Source organism: Carica papaya, chromosome 5, assembly GCF_054855325.1.
Source record: "Carica papaya isolate Zhongbai chromosome 5, ASM5485532v1, whole genome shotgun sequence".
In the NCBI taxonomy this organism is placed as follows: Eukaryota; Viridiplantae; Streptophyta; class Magnoliopsida; order Brassicales; family Caricaceae; genus Carica; species Carica papaya.
Genome location: NC_142313.1, coordinates 31,445,267 through 31,465,210, shown reverse-complemented (window position 1 = coordinate 31,465,210; position 19,944 = coordinate 31,445,267). Strand labels below are relative to the sequence as shown.

The 19,944-nt window shown below is 46.6% G+C and overlaps 3 non-coding genes and 31 pseudogenes across 3 annotated transcripts; all 34 read left to right on the top strand.

The window, feature by feature from the left end:
• Window positions 1–92: 92 nt before the first annotated feature.
• LOC148264697 (5S ribosomal RNA) lies at window positions 93–211 on the top strand. The gene has a single exon (XR_015820529.1). It is a non-coding gene; the product is annotated as a 5S ribosomal RNA (ribosomal RNA).
• A 2,275-nt stretch (window positions 212–2,486) lies between these two features.
• Window positions 2,487–2,605, top strand: LOC148264696 (5S ribosomal RNA; annotated as a pseudogene).
• A 208-nt stretch (window positions 2,606–2,813) lies between these two features.
• Window positions 2,814–2,932, top strand: LOC148264695 (5S ribosomal RNA). Its single transcript, XR_015820631.1, has one exon. It is a non-coding gene; the product is annotated as a 5S ribosomal RNA (ribosomal RNA).
• A 205-nt stretch (window positions 2,933–3,137) lies between these two features.
• On the top strand, window positions 3,138–3,256 carry LOC148264694 (5S ribosomal RNA; annotated as a pseudogene).
• Window positions 3,257–3,817: 561 nt separating this feature from the next.
• Window positions 3,818–3,935, top strand: LOC148264693 (5S ribosomal RNA; annotated as a pseudogene).
• Window positions 3,936–4,138: 203 nt separating this feature from the next.
• LOC148264692 (5S ribosomal RNA) lies at window positions 4,139–4,257 on the top strand (annotated as a pseudogene).
• A 208-nt stretch (window positions 4,258–4,465) lies between these two features.
• LOC148264691 (5S ribosomal RNA) lies at window positions 4,466–4,584 on the top strand. The gene has a single exon (XR_015820630.1). It is a non-coding gene; the product is annotated as a 5S ribosomal RNA (ribosomal RNA).
• Window positions 4,585–4,789: 205 nt separating this feature from the next.
• On the top strand, window positions 4,790–4,908 carry LOC148264690 (5S ribosomal RNA; annotated as a pseudogene).
• Window positions 4,909–5,468: 560 nt separating this feature from the next.
• Window positions 5,469–5,585, top strand: LOC148264689 (5S ribosomal RNA; annotated as a pseudogene).
• Window positions 5,586–5,790: 205 nt separating this feature from the next.
• LOC148264688 (5S ribosomal RNA) lies at window positions 5,791–5,909 on the top strand (annotated as a pseudogene).
• A 567-nt stretch (window positions 5,910–6,476) lies between these two features.
• On the top strand, window positions 6,477–6,595 carry LOC148264687 (5S ribosomal RNA; annotated as a pseudogene).
• Window positions 6,596–7,287: 692 nt separating this feature from the next.
• Window positions 7,288–7,406, top strand: LOC148264686 (5S ribosomal RNA; annotated as a pseudogene).
• Window positions 7,407–7,610: 204 nt separating this feature from the next.
• On the top strand, window positions 7,611–7,729 carry LOC148264685 (5S ribosomal RNA; annotated as a pseudogene).
• A 561-nt stretch (window positions 7,730–8,290) lies between these two features.
• Window positions 8,291–8,408, top strand: LOC148264684 (5S ribosomal RNA; annotated as a pseudogene).
• A 204-nt stretch (window positions 8,409–8,612) lies between these two features.
• LOC148264683 (5S ribosomal RNA) lies at window positions 8,613–8,731 on the top strand (annotated as a pseudogene).
• Window positions 8,732–8,939: 208 nt separating this feature from the next.
• LOC148264682 (5S ribosomal RNA) lies at window positions 8,940–9,058 on the top strand (annotated as a pseudogene).
• Window positions 9,059–9,263: 205 nt separating this feature from the next.
• Window positions 9,264–9,382, top strand: LOC148264681 (5S ribosomal RNA; annotated as a pseudogene).
• A 559-nt stretch (window positions 9,383–9,941) lies between these two features.
• LOC148264680 (5S ribosomal RNA) lies at window positions 9,942–10,060 on the top strand (annotated as a pseudogene).
• Window positions 10,061–10,269: 209 nt separating this feature from the next.
• Window positions 10,270–10,388, top strand: LOC148264679 (5S ribosomal RNA; annotated as a pseudogene).
• A 558-nt stretch (window positions 10,389–10,946) lies between these two features.
• LOC148264678 (5S ribosomal RNA) lies at window positions 10,947–11,065 on the top strand (annotated as a pseudogene).
• Window positions 11,066–11,628: 563 nt separating this feature from the next.
• LOC148264677 (5S ribosomal RNA) lies at window positions 11,629–11,747 on the top strand (annotated as a pseudogene).
• A 562-nt stretch (window positions 11,748–12,309) lies between these two features.
• On the top strand, window positions 12,310–12,428 carry LOC148264676 (5S ribosomal RNA; annotated as a pseudogene).
• A 563-nt stretch (window positions 12,429–12,991) lies between these two features.
• LOC148264675 (5S ribosomal RNA) lies at window positions 12,992–13,110 on the top strand (annotated as a pseudogene).
• Window positions 13,111–13,672: 562 nt separating this feature from the next.
• On the top strand, window positions 13,673–13,791 carry LOC148264674 (5S ribosomal RNA; annotated as a pseudogene).
• A 561-nt stretch (window positions 13,792–14,352) lies between these two features.
• Window positions 14,353–14,471, top strand: LOC148264673 (5S ribosomal RNA; annotated as a pseudogene).
• An 882-nt stretch (window positions 14,472–15,353) lies between these two features.
• On the top strand, window positions 15,354–15,472 carry LOC148264672 (5S ribosomal RNA; annotated as a pseudogene).
• Window positions 15,473–15,681: 209 nt separating this feature from the next.
• On the top strand, window positions 15,682–15,800 carry LOC148264671 (5S ribosomal RNA; annotated as a pseudogene).
• Window positions 15,801–16,358: 558 nt separating this feature from the next.
• Window positions 16,359–16,476, top strand: LOC148264670 (5S ribosomal RNA; annotated as a pseudogene).
• Window positions 16,477–16,680: 204 nt separating this feature from the next.
• Window positions 16,681–16,799, top strand: LOC148264669 (5S ribosomal RNA; annotated as a pseudogene).
• Window positions 16,800–17,008: 209 nt separating this feature from the next.
• LOC148264668 (5S ribosomal RNA) lies at window positions 17,009–17,127 on the top strand (annotated as a pseudogene).
• Window positions 17,128–17,690: 563 nt separating this feature from the next.
• On the top strand, window positions 17,691–17,809 carry LOC148264667 (5S ribosomal RNA; annotated as a pseudogene).
• A 559-nt stretch (window positions 17,810–18,368) lies between these two features.
• LOC148264666 (5S ribosomal RNA) lies at window positions 18,369–18,487 on the top strand (annotated as a pseudogene).
• A 559-nt stretch (window positions 18,488–19,046) lies between these two features.
• On the top strand, window positions 19,047–19,165 carry LOC148264665 (5S ribosomal RNA; annotated as a pseudogene).
• A 559-nt stretch (window positions 19,166–19,724) lies between these two features.
• LOC148264664 (5S ribosomal RNA) lies at window positions 19,725–19,843 on the top strand (annotated as a pseudogene).
• Window positions 19,844–19,944: the final 101 nt, after the last annotated feature.

Genomic DNA, 19,944 nt, shown 5'->3' with positions numbered 1-19,944 from the left:
ATGAGAGGTGAAGTGTGAACGCACAAGGAAACAAATGACGGGAGGGGGAAGAAAGGAGAATGAGTGTATGTATTTACAGCAGAAAATTAAACAGGTACGATCATACCAGCACTAAAGCTCTGGATCCCATCAGAACTCCGTAGTTAAGTGTGCTTGGGCGAGGGTAGTACTCGGATGGGTGACCACCTGGGAAGCCCTCGTGTTGCACTTATTTTTTTTTGGATGGGTTGTTCGACGTTACGCGCGAATGGAATTATAAACCGCTGGTTCATTTGCAAAGGTGAGTCACGGTGCCGGGGCATATTACTTGATATTAGAACGAGTAAGAGAGATGCAGAGTGCACGCACAAGAAAACAATGTATGTATTTGCAGTGCGGAATGAAACATGAGGGATCATACCAGCACTAATGCAACGGATTCTATCAGAACTCCGTAGTTAAGGGTGCTTGGGCGAGAAAAGTACTCGGATGGGTGACCTCCTGCGAAGTCCTTATATTTCACCCATTTTCTTGGGAGATCCTCGTGTTGCACCCATCTTTTTGCAGATGATTCTTTCGACCTTACGGGCGACTTGATTTATGGTCCGCAGGTTTATTCGTAAATATGAGTCACGGTGCCGTTGCATTTTACTTGATATTAGAAGGAGTACGGGAGGTGCAGTGCGCACGCACAAGGAAACAAATGACGGGAGGAGGAAGAAAAGAGAAAGAGTGTATGTATTTGAAGCGCAAAATTAAACAAGTGGCATCATACCCGCACTAATGCACTAGATCCCATCAGAACTCCGTAGGTAAGGGTGCTTGGGCGAGAGTAGTACTAGCATGGGTTACCTCCTGCGAAGTCTTTATATTTCACCCATTTTCTTGTGAAGTCCTCGTGATGCACCCATTTTCTTTTTTTCAGATGTGCCATTCGACGTTACGCGCGACTTTAATTATGGTCCGAAGATTTATTCGCAAATGTGAGTCACGGCGCCGTGGCATTTTACCTGATATTTGAACGAGAACGAGAGGTGCAGTGCGCACGCACAAGGAAATAAATGACGGGAGGGGGGATGGAAGGAGAAAGAGTGTATGTATTTGCAGTGCAGAATGAAACATGAGGGATCATACCAGCACAAATGCAACGGATTCTATCAGAACTCCGCAGTTAAGGGTGCTTGGGCGAGAAAAGTACTCGGATGGGTGACCTCTTGCAAAGTCCTTATATTTCACCCATTTTCTTGGGAGGTCCTCGTGTTGCACCCATCTTTTTGCAGATGATTCTTTCGACGTTACGCGCGGCTTGATTTATGGTCCGCAGGTTTATTCGCAAATGTGAGTCACGGTGCCGTGGCATTTTACTTGATATTTGAATGAGAACGAGAGGTGCAGTGCGCACGCACAAGGAAACAAATGACGGGACGGGGGATGGAAGGAGAAAGAGTGTATGTATTTGCAGTGCAGAATGAAACATGAGGGATCATACCAGCACTAATGCAACGGATTTTATCAGAACTTCGCAGTTAAGGGTGCTTGGGCGAGAAAAGTACTCGGATGGGTGACCTCCTGCGAAGTCCTTATATTTCACCCATTTTCTTGGGAGGTCCTCGTGTTGCACCCATCTTTTTGCAGATGATTCTTTCGACGTTACGCGCGGTTTGATTTATGGTCCGCAGGTTTATTCGCAAATGTGAGTCACGGCGCCGTGGCATTTTACTTGATATTTAAACAAGAACGAAAGGTGCAGTGCGCACGCACAAGGAAACAAATGACGGGACGGGGGATGGAAGGAGAAAGAGTGTATGTATTAGTAGTGCAGAATGAAACATGAGGGATCATACCAGCACTAATGCAACGGATTCTATCAGAACTCCGCAGTTAAGGGTGCTTGGACGAGAAAAGTACTCGGATGGGTGACCTCCTGCGAAGTCCTTATATTTCACCCATTTTCTTGGGTGGTCCTCGTGTTGCACCCATCTTTTTGGAGATGATTCTTTCGACGTTACGCGCAAATGGAATTATAAACCGCTGGTTCATTTGCAAAGGTGAGTCACGGCGCCGTGGCATTTTACTTGATATTAGAACGAGTACGGGAGGTGCAGTACGCACGCACAAGGAAACAAATGACGAGAGGAGGAAGAAAAGAGAAGGAGTGTCTGTATTTGAAGCGCAAAATTAAACAAGTGGCATCATACCAGCACTAATGCACTTGATCCCATCATAACTCTTCAGTTAAGTGTGCTTGGGCGAGAGTAGTACTCGGATGGGTGACCTCTTGGGAAGTTCTCGTATCGTAACAATTTTTTTTCAGATGGGTCGTTCGACATTACGCGCGACTGGAACTATGGTCTGCTGGTTTATACGCAAATGTGAGTCAAGAATCAGGGGCATTTTCATCGCTATTAGAATGAGAAGGAGAGGTGCAGTGTGAACGCACAAGGAAGCAAATGATGGGAGGGGGGGATGGAAGAAGGAGTGAATGTATTTTCAGCACGAAATTAAACAGGCGCGGTGACACCAGCACAAATGCACCGGATCCCATCAGAACTCCGTAGTTAAATGTGCTTTGGCGAAAGTAGTGCAATGATGGGTTACCTCCTAGGAAGTTCTCGTGTTGCACCCATTTTTTTTTTTCAGATGTGCTGTTCGACGTTACGCGCGACTTTAATTATGGTCCGCAGATTTATTCGCGAATGTGAGTCACGGCGCCGTGGCATTGTACTTGATATTTGAACGGGAACGAGAGGTGCAGTCCGCACGCACAAGGAAACAAATGACGGGAGGGGGAAGAAAGGAGAAGGAATTTATGTATTTGCAGCGCGAAATTAAACAGGTGCGATCATACCAGCACTAATGCACTAGATCCCATCAGAACTCTGCAGTGAAGTGTGCTTGGGCGAGATTAGTACTCGGATGGGTGACCTCCTGAGAAGTCCTCGTGTCGCACCAATTTTTTTTTAGACGGGTCGTTCGACGTTACGCGCGTCTGGAACTAGGGTCCACTGGTTTATACGCAAATGTGAGTCAAGAAGCAGGGGCATTTTAGTCGATACTGGAACGAGAATGAGAGGTGAAGTGTGAACGCACAAGGAAACAAATAACGGGAGGGGGAAGAAAGGAGAAGGAGTGTATGTATTTGCAGCGCGAATTTAAACAGGTGCGATCATACCAGCACTAAAGCCCCGGATTTCATCAGAACTCCGTAGTTAAGTTTGCTTGGGCGAGAGTAGTACTCGGATGGGTGACTACTTGGGAAGCCCTCGTGTTGCACATATTTTTTTTCGGATGGGTTGTTCGACGTTACACGCAAATGGAATTATAAACCGCTGGTTCATTTGCAAAGGTGACTCACGGCGCCGTGGCATTTTACTTGATATTTGAATGAGAACGAGAGGTGCAGTGCGCACGCACAAGGAAACAAATGACGAGACGGGGGATGGAAGGAGAAAGAGTGTATGTATTTGCAGTGCAGAATGAAACATGAGGGATCATACCAGCACTAATGCAACGGATTCTATCAGAACTCCGTAGTTAAGGGTGCTTGGGCGAGAAAAGTACTCGGATGGGTGACCTCCTGCGAAGTCCTTATATTTCACCCATTTTATTGGGAGGTCCTCGTGTTGCACCCATCTTTTTGGAGATGATTCTTTCGATGCTACGCGCGAATGGAATTATAAACCGCTGGTTCATTTGCAAAGGTGAGTCACGGCGCCGTGACATTTTACTTGATATTAGAACGAGTACGGGAGGTGCAGTACGCACGCACAAGGAAACAAATGACGGGAGGATGAAGAAAAGAGAAGGAGTGTGTGTATTTGAAGCGCAAAATTAAACAAGTGGCATCATACCAGCACTAATGCACTTGATCCCATCAGAACTCTGCAGTTAAGTGTTCTTGGGCGAGAGTAGTACTCGGATGGGTGACCTCTTGGGAAGTTCTCGTATCGCAACAATTTTTTTTCAGATGGGTCGTTCGACGTTATGCGCGACTGGAACTATGGTCCGCTGGTTTATACGCAAATGTGAGTCAAGAATCAGGGGCATTTTCATCGCTATTAGAATGAGAAGGAGAGGTGCAGTGTGAACGCACAAGGAAGCAAATGATGGGAGGGGGGATGGAAGAAGGAGTGAATGTATTTTCAGCACGAAATTAAACAGGCGCGGTGACACCAGCACAAATGCACCGGATCCCATCAGAACTCCGTAGTTTAATGTGCTTTGGCGAAAGTAGTACAATGATGGGTTACCTCCTGGGAAGTTCTCGTGTTGCACCCATTTTTTTTTTTCAGATGTGCCGTTCGACGTTACACGCGACTTTAATTATGGTCCGCAGATTTATTCGCGAATGTGAGTCACGGCGCCGTGGCATTGTACTTGATATTTGAACGGGAACGAGAGGTGCAGTCCGCACGCACAAGGAAACAAATGACGGGAGGGGGAAGAAATGAGAAGGAATTTATGTATTTGCAGCGCGAAATTAAACAGGTGCGATCATACCAGCACTAATGCACTAGATCCCATCAGAACTCTGCAGTGAAGTGTGCTTGGGCGAGATTAGTACTCGGATGGGTGACCTCCTGAGAAGTCCTCGTGTCGCACCAATTTTTTTTTAGACGGGTCGTTCGACGTTACGCGCATCTGGAACTAGGGTCCACTGGTTTATACGCAAATGTGAGTCAAGAAGCAGGGGCATTTTAATCGATACTAGAACGAGAATGAGAGGTGAAGTGTGAACGCACAAGGAAACAAATGACGGGAGGGGGAAGAAAGGAGAAGGAGTGTATGTATTTGCAGCGCGAATTTAAACAGGTGCGATCATACCAGCACTAAAGCCCCGGATTTCATCAGAACTCCGTAGTTAAGTTTGCTTGGGCGAGAGTAGTACTCGGATGGGTGACTACTTGGGAAGCCCTCGTGTTGCATCTATTTTTTTTCGGATGGGTTGTTCGACGTTACCCGCAAATGGAATTATAAACCGCTGGTTCATTTGCAAAGGTGAGTCACGGCGCCGTGGCATTTTACTTGATATTTGAATGAGAACGAGAGGTGCAGTGCGCACGCACAAGGAAACAAATGACGAGACGGGGGATGGAAGGAGAAAGAGTGTATGTATTTGCAGTGCAGAATGAAACATGAGGGATCATACCAGCACTAATGCAACGGATTCTATCAGAACTCCGTAGTTAAGGGTGCTTGGGCGAGAAAAGTACTCGGATGGGTGACCTCCTGCGAAGTCCTTATATTTCACCCATTTTATTGGGAGGTCCTCGTGTTGCACCCATCTTTTTGGAGATGATTCTTTCGATGTTACGCGCGAATGGAATTATAAACCGCTGGTTCATTTGCAAAGGTGAGTCACGGCGCCGTGACATTTTACTTGATATTAGAACGAGTACGGGAGGTGCAGTACGCACGCACAAGGAAACAAATGACGGGAGGATGAAGAAAAGAGAAGGAGTGTGTGTATTTGAAGCGCAAAATTAAACAAGTGGCATCATACCAGCACTAATGCACTTGATCCCATCAGAACTCTGCAGTTAAGTGTGCTTGGGCGAGAGTAGTACTCGGATGGGTGACCTCTTGGGAAGTTCTCGTATCACAACAATTTTTTTTCAGATGGGTCGTTCGACGTTATGCGCGACTGGAACTATGGTCCGCTGGTTTATACGCAAATGTGAGTCAAGAATCAGGGGCATTTTCATCGATATTAGAATGAGAAAGAGAGGTGCAGTGTGAACGCACAAGGAAACAAATGATGGGAGGGGGGAGGGAAGATGGAGTGTATGTATTTTCCGCACGAAATTAAACAGGTGCGGTCACACCAGCACAAATGCACCGGATCCCATCAGAACTCCACAGTTAAGTGTGCTTTGGCGAAAGTAGTACAATGATGGGTTACTTCCTGGGAAGTTCTCGTGTCGCACCCATTTTCTTTTTTTCATATGTGCCGTTCGACGTTACGCGCGACTTTAATTATGGTCCGCAGATTTATTTGCAAATGTGAGTCACGGCGCCGTGGCATTTTACTTGATATTTGAACGAGAAGGAGAGGTGCAGTGTGAACACACAAGGAAACAATTGATGGGAGGGGGAGGGAAGGAGAAGGAGTGTATGTATTTTCAGCACGAAATGAAACAGGTTCGATCGTACTAGCACTAATGCAACGGATTCTATCAGAACTCCGTAGGTAAGGGTGCTTGGGCGAGAGTAGTACTAACATGGGTTACCTCCTGCGAAGTCCTTATATTTCACCCATTTTCTTGTGAAGTCCTCGTGATGCACCCATTTTTTTTTTTTCAGATGTGCCATTCGACGTTACGCGCGACTTTAATTATGGTCCATAAATTTATTCGCAAATGTGAGTAACGGCGCCGTGGCATTTTACTTGATATTTGAATGAGAACGAGAGGTGCAGTGCGCACGCACAAGGAAACAAATGACGGGAGGGGGAAGAAAGGAGACGGAGTTTATGTATTTGCAGCGCGAAATTCAACCGGTGCGATCAAACCAGCACTAATGAACCGGATCCCATCAGAACTCTGCAGTTAAGTGTGCTTGGGCGAGGGTAGTACTCGGATGGGTGACCACCTGGGAAGCCCTCGTCTTGCACCTAGTTTTTTCGGATGGGTTGTTCGACGTTACGCGCGAATGGAATTATAAATCGCTGGTTCATTTACAAATGTGAGTCAGGGTGCTGGGGCATATTACTTGATATTAGAACGAGAAAGAGAGATGCAGAGTGCACGCACAAGAAAACAAATGCAGTCCGACGTTACGCACGACTTTAATTATGGTCCGCAGATTTATTCGCAAATGTAAGTCACGGCGTCGTGGCATTTTACTTGATATTTGAGCGAGAACGAGAGGTGCAGTGCGCACGCACAAGGAAACAAATGACGGGAGGGGGAAGAAAGGAGAAGGAGTGTATGTATTTGCATCGCGAAATGAAACAGGTGTGATCATACCAGCACTAATGCAACGGATTCTATCAGAACTCCGTAGGTAAGGGTGCTTGGGCGAGAGTAGTACTAGCATGGGTTACCTCCTGCGAAGTCCTTATATTTCACCCATTTTCTTGTGAAGTCTTCGTGTTGCACTCATTTTTTTGCAGATGATTCTTTCGACGTTACTCGCGACTTGTATTATGGTTCTCAGGTTTATTCGCAAATGTGAGTCACGGCACAGTAGCATTTTACTTGATATTAGAACGAGAACGGGAGGTGCAGTGCGCACGCACAAGGAAACAAATGACGGGAGGGGGAAGAAAGGGGAATGAGTTTATGTATTTACAGCACAAAATTAAACAATTGCGATCATACCAGCACTAATGCACCGGATCCAATCAAAACTCTACAGTTAAGTGTGCTTGGGCGAGATTAGTACTCGGATGGGTGACCTCTTGGGAAGTCCTCGTGTCGCACCAATTTTTTTCAGACGGGTCGTTCGACGTTACGCGCGTCTGGAACTAGGGTCCGCTGGTTTATACGCAAATGTGAGTCAAGAAGCAGGGGCATTTTAATCGATATTAGAACGAGAATGAGAGGTGAAGTGTGAAGGCACAAGGAAACAAATGACGAGAGGGGGAAGAAAGGGGAAGGAGTGTATGTGATTGCACCGCGAAATTAAACAGGTGCGATCATACCAGCACTAAAGCTCTGGATTCCATCAGAACTCCGCAATTAAATGTTCTTGGGCGAGGGTAGTACTCGGATGGGTGACCACTTGGGAAGCCCTCGTGTTGCACCTATTTTTTTTCGGATGGGTTGTTCGACGTTACGCGCGAATGGAATTATAAACTGCTGGTTCATTTGCAAAGGTGAGTCACGGTGCCGGGGCATATTACTTGATATTAGAACGAGAAAGAGAGATGCAGAGTGCACGCACAAGGAAACAAATGACGCGAGGGGGGATGGAAGGAGAAAGAATGTATGTATTTGCAGTGCAGAATGAAACATGAGGGATCATACCAGCACTAATGCAACGGATTCTATCAGAACTCCGCAGTTAAGGGTGCTTGGGCGAGAAAAGTACTCGGACGGGTGACCTCCTGCGAAGTCCTTATATTTCACTCATTTTCTTTGGAGGTCCTCGTGTTGCACCCATCTTTTTGCAGAAGATTCTTTCGACGTTACGCGCGACTTGATTTATGGTTAACAAGTTTATTCGCGAATGTGAGTCACAAAGCCGTGGCATTTTACTTGATATTAGAACTAGTACGGGAGGTGCAGTGCGCACGCACAAGGAAATAAATGACGGGAGGAGGAAGAAAAGAGAAGGAGTGTATGTATTTGAAGCACAAAATTAAACAAGTGGCATCATACCAGCACTAACGCACTGGATCCCATCAGAACTCTGCAGTTAAGTGTGCTTGGGCGAGAGTAGTACTCAGATGGGTGACCTCTTGGGAAGTCCTCGTATCGCAACTATTTTTTTTCAGATGGGTCGTTCAACGTTACGCGCGACTGGAACTATAGTCCGCTGGTTTATACGCAAATGTGAGTCAAGAATCAGGGGCATTTTAATCGATATTAGAACGAGAATGAGAGGTGCAGTGTGAACGCACAAGGAAACAAATGATGGGAGGGGGGGAGGGAAGAAGGAGTGTATGTATTTTCAGCACGAAATTAAACATGTGCGGTCACACCAGCAAAAATGCACCGGATCCCATCAGAACTCCGCAGTTATGTGTGCTTTTGCGAAAGTAGTACAGTGATGGGTTACCTCCTGGGAAGTTCTCGTGTCGCACTCCTTTTTTTTTATCAGATGTGCCGTTCGACGTTACGCCCGACTTTAATTATGATCCGCAGATTTATTCGCAAATGTGAGTCACGGCGCCGTGGCACTTTACTTGATATTAGAACGAGAACGGGAGGTGCAGTGCGCACGCACAAGGAAACAAATGACGGGAGGGGGAAAAAAGGGGAATGTGTTTATGTATTTACAGTGCGAAATTAAACAAGTGGGATCATACCAGCACTAATGCACCGGATCCCATCCGAACTCCGCAGTGAAGTGTGCTTGGGAGAGATTAGTACTCGGATGGGTGACCTCCTGGGAAGTCCTCGTGTCGCACAAATTTCTTTTCAGACGGGTTGTTCGACATTACGCGCGTCTGGAACTAGGGTCCGCTGGTTTATACGCAAATGTGAGTCAAGAAGCAGGGGCATTTTAATCGATATTAGAACGAGAATGAGAGGTGAAGTGTGAACGCACAAGGAAACAAATGACGGGAGGGGGAAGAAAGGAGAAGGAGTGTATGTATTTGCAGCGCGAATTTAAACAGGTGCGATCTTACCAGCACATTAGCCCCGGATCCCATCAGAACTCCACAGTTAAGTGTGCTTGGGCGAGAGTAGTACTCGGATGGGTGACCACTTGGGAAGCCCTCGTGTGGCACCTATTTTTTTTCGGATGGGTTTTTCGACGTTACGCGCGAATGGAATTATAAACCGCTGGTTCATTTGCAAAGGTGAGTTACGGTGCCGGGGCATTTTACTTGATATTTGAACGAGAACGAGAGGTGCAGTGCGCACGCACAAGGAAACAAATGACGGGAGGGGGAAGAAAGGAGAAGGAGTGTATGTATTTGCAGCGCGAAATGAAACAGGTGCGATCATACCAGCACTAATGCAACGGATTCTATCGGAACTCCGTAGGTAAGGGTGCTTGGGCGAGAGTAGTACTAGCATGGGTTACCTCCTGCGAAGTCCTTATATTTCACCCATTTTCTTGTGAAGTCCTCGTGTTGCACCCATTTTTTTGCAGATGATTCTTTCGATGTTACGCGCGACTTGTATTATGATTCTCAGGTTTATTCGCAAATGTGAGTCACGGTGCTGTAGCATTTTACTTGATATTAGAACGAGAACGGGAGGTGCACTGCGCACGCACAAGGAAACAAATGATGGGAGGGGGAAGAAAGGGGAATGAGTTTATGTATTTGCAGCGCAAAATTAAACAGGTGCGATCATACCAGCATAAATGCACCGGATCCCATCAGAACTCCGCAGTTAAGTGTGCTTTGGCGAAACTAGTACAATGATGGGTTACCTCGTGGGAAGTTCTCGTGTTGCACCCATTTTCTTTTTTTCAGATGTGCCATTCGACATTACGCGCGACTTTAATTATGGTCCGCAGATTTATTCACAAATGTGAGTCACGGCACCGTGGTATTTTACTTGATATTTGAACGAGACCGAGAGGTGCAGTGCGCACGCACATGGAAACAAATGATGGGAGGGGGAAGAAAGGGGAGGGAATTTATATATTTGCAGCGCAAAATTAAATTGGTGCGATCATGCCAGCACTAATGCACTGGATCCCATCAGAACTCCGCAGTTAAGTGTGCTTGGGCGAGAGTAGTTCTCGGATGGGTGACCTCCTGGGAAGTCCTTGTATCGCACTAATTTTTTTTTTAGACGGGTCCTTCGACGTTACGCGCGACTGGAACTAGGGTCCCCTGGTTCATACGCAAATGTGAGTCAAGAAGCAGGGGCATTTTAATCGATATTAGAACAAGATGGAGAGATGCAGAGTGCACGCACAAGGAAACAAATGACGGGAGGGGGGATGGAGGGAGAAAAAGTGTATGTATTTGCAGCGCAGAATGAAACATGAGCAATCATACCAGCACCAATGCGATTCTATCAGAAGTCTGCAAGTTAAGGGTGCTTGGGTGAGAGTAGCACTAGGATGGGTGACCTCCTGCAAAGTCCTTATATTTCACCAATTTTCTTAGGAAGTCCTGGTGTTGCACCCATTTTTTTGCAGATGATTCTTTCGACGATACGCGCGACTTGAATTATGGTCCTCAGATTTATTCGCAAATTTGAGTCACGGCACCGTAGCATTTTACTTGATATTAGAACGAGCACGGGAGGTGCAGTGCGCACGCACAAGGAAACAAATGACGGGAGGGGGAAGAAAGGAGAAAGAGTTTATGTATTTACGGTACAGAATTAAACCGGTGCGATCATACCAGCACTAATGCACCGGATCCCATCAGAGCTCTGCAGGTAAGTGTGCATGAGCGAGAGTAGTACTCGGATGGGTGACCTCCTGGGAAGTCCTCGTGTCGCACCAATTTTTTTTCAGACGGGTCGTTCGACGTTACGCGCGACTAGAACTGGGGTCCGCTGGTTTATACGCAATTGTGCGTCAAGAAGCAGGGGCATTTTAATCGATATTAGAACGAGAAGGAGAGGTGCAGTGTGAACGCACAAGGAAACAATTGATGGGAGGGGGAGGGAAGGAGAAGGAGTGTATGTATTTTCAGCACGAAATGAAACAGGTGCGATCATACCAGCACTAATGGAACGTATTCTATCAGAACTCCGTAGGTAAGGTTGCTTGGGCGAGAGTAGTACTAGCATGGGTTACCTCCTGCGAAGTCCTTATATTTCACCCATTTTCTTGTGAAGTCCTCGTGTTGCACCCATTTTCTTTTTTTTAGATGTGACGTTCGACGTTTCGCACAACTTTAATTATGGTCCGCAGATTTATTCGCAAATGTGAGTCACAGCGCCGTGGCATTTTACTTGATATTTGAACGAGAACGAGAGGTGCAGTGCGCACGCACAAGGAAACAAATGACAGGAGTGGGAAGAGAGGAGAAGGAGTTTATGTATTTGCAGAGCAAAATTAAACCGGTGCGATCATACCAGCATTAATGCACCGGATCCCATCAGAACTCCGCAGTTAAATGTGCTTGGGCGAGATTAGTACTCGGATGGGTGACCTCCTGGGAAGTCCTCGTGTCGAATTAATTTTTTTTTTAGACGGGTCGTTCGACGTTACGCGCGACTGGAACTAGGGTCCCCTGGTTCATACGCAAATGTGAGTCAAGAAGCAGGGGCATTTTAATCGATATTAGAACGAGAAGGAGAGATGCAGAGTGCACGAACAAGGAAACAAATGACGGGAGGGGGGATGGAGGGAGAAAAAGTGTATGTATTTGCAGCGCAGAATGAAACATGAGCAATCATACCAACACCAGTGCAACGGATTCTATCAGAACTCCGCAAGTTAAGGGTGCTTGGGCGAGAGTAGCACTAGGATGGGTGACCTCCTGCAAAGTCCTTATATTTCACCAATTTTCTTAGGAAGTCCTGGTGCTGCACTCATTTTTTTGCAGATGATTCTTTCGACGATACGCGCGACTTGAATTATGGTCCTCAGGTTTATTCGCAAATGTGAGTCACGGCACCGTAGCATTTTACTTGATATTAGAACGAGCACGGGAGGTGCAGTGCGCACGCACAAGAAAACAAATGACGGGAGGGAGAAGAAAGGAGAAGGAGTTTATGTATTTGTAGCGCGGAATTAAACGGGTGCGATCATACCACCACTAATGCACCGGATCCCATCAGAAGTCCGCAGTTAAGTGTGCTTGGGAGAGAGTAGTACTCGGATGGGTGACCTCTTGGAAAGTCCTCGTGTCGCACCAATTTTTTTTCAGACGGGTCGTTCGACGTTTCGCGCGACTGGAACTGGGGTCTGCTGGTTTATATGCAATTGTGAGTCAAGAAGCAGGGGCATTTTAATCGATATTAAAACAAGAAGGAGAGGTGCAGTGTGAACGCACAAGGAAACAATTGATGGGAGGGGGAGGGAAGGAGAAAGAGTGTATGTATTTTCAGCACGAAATGAAATAGGTGCGATCATACCAGCACTAATGCAACGGATTCTATCAGAACTTCGTAGGTAAGGGTGCTTGGGCGAGAGTAGTACTAGCATGGGTTACCTCCTGCGAAGTCCTTATATTTCACCCATTTTCTAGTGAAGTCCTCGTGTTGCACACATTTTCTTTTTTTCAGATGTGCCGTTCGACGTTACGCGCGACATTAATTATGGTCCGCAGATTTATTCGCAAATGTGAGTCACAGCACCGTGGCATTTTACATGATATTTGAATGACAACGAGAGGTGCAGTGCGCACGCACAAGGAAACAAATGACGGGAGGGGGAAGAAAGGAGAAGGAGTTTATGTATTTGCAGCGCGGAATTAAACGGGTGCGATCATACCACCACTAATGCGCCGGATCCCATCAGAACTCCGCAGTTAAGTGTGCTTGGGAGAGAGTAGTACTCGGATGGGTGACCTCTTGGAAAGTCCTCGTGTCGCACTAATTTTTTTTCAGACGGGTCGTTCGACGTTTCGCGCGACTGGAACTGGGGTCCGCTGGTTTATATGCAATTGTGAGTCAAGAAGCAGGGGCATTTTAATCGATATTAGAACGAGAAGGAGAGGTGCAGTGTGAACGCACAAGGAAACAATTGATGGGAGGGGGAGGGAAGGAGAAAGAGTGTATGTTTTTCAGCACGAAATGAAATAGGTGCGATCATACCAGCACTAATGCAATGGATTCTATCAGAACTTCGTAGGTAAGGGTGCTTGGGCGAGAGTAGTACTAGCATGGGTTACCTCCTGCGAAGTCCTTATATTTCACCCATTTTCTTGTGAAGTCCTCGTGTTGCACACATTTTCTTTTTTTCAGATGTGCCGTTCGACGTTATGCGCGACTTTAATTATGGTCCGCAGATTTATTCGCAAATGTGAGTCACAGCACCGTGGCATTTTACATGATATTTGAACGACAACGAGAGGTGCAGTGCGCACGCACAAGGAAACAAATGACGGGAGGGGGAAGAAAGGAGAAGGAGTTTATGTATTTGCAGCGCAAAATTAAACAGGTGCGATCATACGAGTATTAATGCACCGGATCCCATCAGAACTCCGCAGTTAAGTGTGCTTGGGCGAGAGTAGTACTCGGATGGGTGACCTCTTGGGAAGTTCTTGTGTCGCACCAATTTTTTTTCAGACGGGTCGTTCGACTTTACGCGCGACTGGAACAAGGGTCCGCTGGTTTATACGCAAATGTGAGTCAAGAAGCAGGGGCATTTTAATCGATATTAGAACGAGAAGGAGAGGTGCAGTGTGACCGCACAAGGAAACAAATGACGGGAGGGGGGATGGAGGGAGAAAAAGTGTACGTATTTGCAGCGTAGAATGAAACAGGTGCGATCATACCAGCACCAATGCAACGGATTCTATCAGAACTCCGCAAGTTAGGGGTGCTTGGGCGAGAGTAGTACTAGCATGGGTTACCTCCTACGAAGTCATTATATTTCACCCATTTTCTTAGGAAGTCCTCGTGTTGCACCCATTTTTTTGCAGATGATTCTTTCGACGATATGCTCGACTTGAATTATGGTCCTCAGATTTATTCGTAAATGTGAGTCACGGCACCGTAGCATTTTACTTGATATTAGAACGAGCACGGGAGGCGCAGTGCGCACGCACAAGGAAACAAATGGCTGGAGGGGGAAGAAAGGAGAATGAGTTTATGTATTTGCAACGCGAAATTAAACAGGTGCGATCATAACAGCACTAATGCACCGGATCCCATCAGAACTCCGCAGTTAAGTGTGCTGGGGCGAGCATAGTACTCGGATGGGTGACCACTTCGGAAGCCCTTGTGTTGCACTTATTTTTTTTCGGATGGGTTGTTAGACGTTACGCGCGAATAGAATTATAAACCGCTGGTTCATTTACAAAGATGAGTCATGGTGCCGGGGCATATTACTTGATATTAGAACGAGAAAGAGAAATGCAGAGTGCACGCACAAGGAAACAAATGACGGGATGGGGGATGGGAGGAGAAAGACTGTATGTATTTGCAGTGCAGAATGAAACATGAGGGATCATACCAGCACTAATGCAACGGATTCTATCAGACCTCCGCAGTTAAGGGTGCTTGGGCGAGAAAAGTACTCGGATGGGTGACCTCCTGCGAAGTCCTTATATTTCACCAATTTTCTTAGGAGGTCCTCGTGTTGCACCCATCTTTTTGCAGATGATTCTTTCGACATTACGCGCGACTTGATTTATGGTCCGCAGGTTTATTCGCAAATGTGAGTCATGGCGCCGTGGCATTTTACTTGATATTAGAACGAGTACGGGAGGTGCAGTGCGCACGCACAAGGAAACAAATGACGGGAGGAGGAAGAACAGAGAAGGAGTGTATGTATTTGAAGTGCAAAAGTAAACAAGTGGCATCACGCCAGTAGTAATGCACTGGATCTCATCAGAACTCTGCAGTTAAGTGTGCTTGGGCGAGAGTAGTACTCGAATGGGTGACCTCTTGGGAAGTCCTCGTATCGCAACAATTTTTTTTCAGATTGGTCGTTCGACGTTACGCGCGACTGGAACTATGGTCCGCTGGTTTATACGCAAACGTGAGTCAAGAATCAGGGGCATTTTTATTGATATTCAAACGAGAAGGAGAGGTGCAGTGTGAACGCACAAGGAAACAAATGATGGGAGGGGGGAGGGAAGAAGGAGTGTATGTATTTTCAACACGAAATTAAACAGGTGCGGTCACACCAGCACTAATGCACCGGATCCCATCAGAACTCCGCAGTTAAGTGTGCTTTGGCAAAAGTAGTACAATGATGGGTTACCTCCTGGGAAGTTCTCGTGCTGCACCCATTTTCTTTTTTTTAGATGTGTCGTTAGACGTTACGCGCGACTTTAATTATGGTCCGCAGATTTATTCGCAAATGTGAGTCACGGCGCCGTGGCATTTTACTTGATATTTGAACAAGAACGAGAGGTGCAGTGCGCACGCACAAGGAAACAAATGACGGGAGGGGGAAGAAAGGAGAAGGAGTTTATGTATTTACAGCGCAAAATTAAACAGTTGCGACCATACCAGCACAAATGCACCGAATCCCATTAGAACTCCGCAGTTAAGTGTGCTTGGGCGAGAATAGTACTCGGATCGGTGACCACCTGGGAAGCCCTCGTGTTGCACCTATTTTTTTTCGGATGGGTTGTTCGACGTTACGCTCGAAGGGAATTATAAACCGCTGGTTCATTTGCAGAGGTGAGTCACGGTGCTGGGGCATATTACTTGATATTAGAACAAGAAATAGAGATGCAGAGTGCACGCACAAGGAAACAAATGACGGGAGGGGGGATGGGAGGAGAAAGAGTGTATGTATTTGCAGTGCAGAATGAAACATGAGGGATCATACCAGCACTGATGCAACAGATTCTATCAGAACTCCGCAGTTAAGGGTGCTTGGGCGAGAAAAGTACTCGGATGGGTGACCTCCTACGAAGTCCTTATATTTCACCAATTTTCTTGGGAGGTACTCGTATTGCACCCATCTTTTTGCAGATGATTCTTTCGACGTTACGCGCGGCTTGATTTATGGTCCGCAGGTTTATTCGCAAATGTGAGTCACGGCGCCGTGGCATTTTACTTGATATTAAAACGAGTACGGGAGGTGCAGTGCGCACGCACAAGGAAACAAATGACGGGATGAGGAATAAAAGAGGAGTGTATCTATTTGAAGCTCAAAATTAAACAAGTGGCATCATACCAGCGCTAATGCACTGGATCCCATCAGAACCCTGCAGTTAAGTGTGCTTGGGCGAGAGTAGTAGTCGGATGGGTGACCTCTTGGGAAGTCCTCGTATCGCAACAATTTTTTTTCAGATGGGTCGTTCGACGTTACGCGTGATTGGAACTATGGTCCGCTCGTTTATACGCAAATGTTAGTCAAGAATAAGGGGCATTATAATCGATATTAGAACGAGAAGGAGAGGTGCAGTGTGAACGCACAAGGAAACAAATGATGGGAGGGGGGGAGGGAAGAAGGAGTGCATGTATTTTCAGCCCGAAATTAAACAGGTGCGGTCACACCAGCACAAATGCACTGGATCCCATCAGAACTCCGCAGTTAAGTGTGCTTTGGTGAAAGTAGTACAATGATGGGTTACCTCCTGGGAGGTTCTCGTGTCGCACCCATTTTCTTTTTTTCAGATGTGCCATTCGACGTTACGCGCGACTTTAATTATGGTCCGCAGATTTATTCGCAAATGTGAGTCACGGCGCCGTGGCATTTTACTTGATATTTGAACAAGAACGAGAGGTGCAATGCGCACGCAAAAGGAAACAAATGACGGGAGGGGGAAGAAAGGAGAAGGAGTTTATGTATTTACAGCGCAAAATTAAAGAGTTGCGACCATACCAGCACTAATGCACCGGATCCTATTAGAACTCCGCAGTTAAGTGTGCTTGGGCGAGAGTAGTACTCAGATGGGTGACCTCCTGGGAAGTCCTCCTAACGCACTACTTTTTTTTTTCAGACGAGTCGTTCGATGTTACGCGCGACTGGAACTAGGGTCCACTGGTTTATACGCAAATGTGAGTCAAGAAGAAGGGGCATTTTGATCAATATTAGAACGAGAAGGAGAGATGCAGAGTGCACGCACAAGGAAACAAATGTCGGGAGGGGGGATGGAGGGAGAAAAAGTGTATGTATTTACAGCGCAGAATGAAACATGAGCAATCATACCAGCATAAATGCAATTGATTCTATCAGAACTCCGCAAGTTAAGGGTGCTTGGGCGAGAGTAGCACTAGGATGGGTGACCTCATGCGAAGTCCTTATATTTCACCCATTTTCTTGTGAAGTCCTCGTGTTGCACCCATTTTTTTGCAGATGATTCTTTCGACGTTACACGCGACTTGAATTATGGTCCTCAGGTTTATTCGCAAATGTGAGTCACGGCGCTGTAGCATTTTACTTGATATTAGAACGAGAACGGGAGGTGCAGTGCGCACGCACAAGGAAACAAATGACGGGATGGGGAAGAAAGGAGAAGGAGTTTATGTATTTGCAGCGCGGAATTAAACGGTTGCGATCATACCAGCAGTAATGCACCGGATCCCATCAGAACTCCGCAGTTAAGTGTGGTTGGGCGAGAGTAGTACTCGAATGGGTGACCTCATGGGAAGTCCTCGTGTCGCACCAATTTTTTTTCAGACGGGTCGTTCGACGTTACGCGCAACTGGAACCGAGGTCCGCTTTTTTATACGCAAATGTGAGTCAAGAAGCAGGGGCATTTTAATCGATATTAGAACGAGAAGGAGAGGTGCAGTGTGAACGCACAAGGAAACAATTGATGGGAGGGGGAGGGAAGGAGAAGGAGTGTATGTATTTTCAGCATGAAATGAAACAGGTGCGATCATACCAGCACTAATGCAACGGATTCTATCAGAACTCCGTAGGTAAGGGTGCTTGGGCGAGAGTAGTACTAGCATGGGTTACCTCCTGCAAAGTCCTTATATTTCACCCATTTTCTTGTGAAGTCCTCGTGTTGCACCCATTTTTTTGCAGATGATTCTTTCGACGTTACGCGCAACTTGAATTATGGTCCTCAGGTTTATTCGCAAATGTGAGTCACGGCGCTGTAGCATTTTACTTGATATTAGAACGAGAACGGGAGGTGCAGTGCGCACGCACAAGGAAACAAATGACGGGATGGGGAAGAAAGGAGAAGGAGTTTATGTATTTGCAGCGCGGAATTAAACGGTTGCGATCATACCAGCAGTAATGCACCGGATCCCATCAGAACTCCGCAGTTAAGTGTGGTTGGGCGAGAGTAGTACTCGAATGGGTGACCTCATGGGAAGTCCTCGTGTCGCACCAATTTTTTTTCAGACGGGTCGTTCGACGTTACGCGCAACTGGAACCGAGGTCCGCTTTTTTATACGCAAATGTGAGTCAAGAAGCAGGGGCATTTTAATCGATATTAGAACGAGAAGGAGAGGTGCAGTGTGAACGCACAAGGAAACAATTGATGGGAGGGGGAGGGAAGGAGAAGGAGTGTATGTATTTTCAGCACGAAATGAAACAGGTGCGATCATACCAGCACTAATGCAACGGATTCTATCAGAACTCCGTAGGTAAGGGTGCTTGGGCGAGAGTAGTACTAGCATGGGTTACCTCCTGCAAAGTCCTTATATTTCACCCATTTTCTTGTGAAGTCCTCGTGTTGCACCCATTTTTTTGCAGATGATTCTTTCGACGTTACGCGCAACTTGAATTATGGTCCTCAGGTTTATTCGCAAATGTGAGTCACGGCGCTGTAGCATTTTACTTGATATTAGAACGAGAACGGGAGGTGCAGTGCGCACGCACAAGGAAACAAATGACGGGATGGGGAAGAAAGGAGAAGGAGTTTATGTATTTGCAGCGCGGAATTAAACGGTTGCGATCATACCAGCAGTAATGCACCGGATCCCATCAGAACTCCGCAGTTAAGTGTGGTTGGGCGAGAGTAGTACTCGAATGGGTGACCTCATGGGAAGTCCTCGTGTCGCACCAATTTTTTTTCAGACGGGTCGTTCGACGTTACGCGCAACTGGAACCGAGGTCCGCTTTTTTATACGCAAATGTGAGTCAAGAAGCAGGGGCATTTTAATCGATATTAGAACGAGAAGGAGAGGTGCAGTGTGAACGCACAAGGAAACAATTGATGGGAGGGGGAGGGAAGGAGAAGGAGTGTATGTATTTTCAGCACGAAATGAAACAGGTGCGATCATACCAGCACTAATGCAACGGATTCTATCAGAACTCCGTAGGTAAGGGTGCTTGGGCGAGAGTAGTACTAGCATGGGTTACCTCCTGCAAAGTCCTTATATTTCACCCATTTTCTTGTGAAGTCCTCGTGTTGCACCCATTTTTTTGCAGATGATTCTTTCGACGTTACGCGCGACTTGAATTATGGTCCTCAGGTTTATTCGCAAATGTGAGTCACGGCGCTGTAGCATTTTACTTGATATTAGAACGAGAACGGGAGGTGCAGTGCGCACGCACAAGGAAACAAATGACGGGATGGGGAAGAAAGGAGAAGGAGTTTATGTATTTGCAGCGCGGAATTAAACGGTTGCGATCATACCAGCAGTAATGCACCGGATCCCATCAGAACTCCGCAGTTAAGTGTGGTTGGGCGAGAGTAGTACTCGAATGGGTGACCTCATGGGAAGTCCTCGTGTCGCACCAATTTTTTTTCAGACGGGTCGTTCGACGTTACGCGCAACTGGAACCGAGGTCCGCTTTTTTATACGCAAATGTGAGTCAAGAAGCAGGGGCATTTTAATCGAT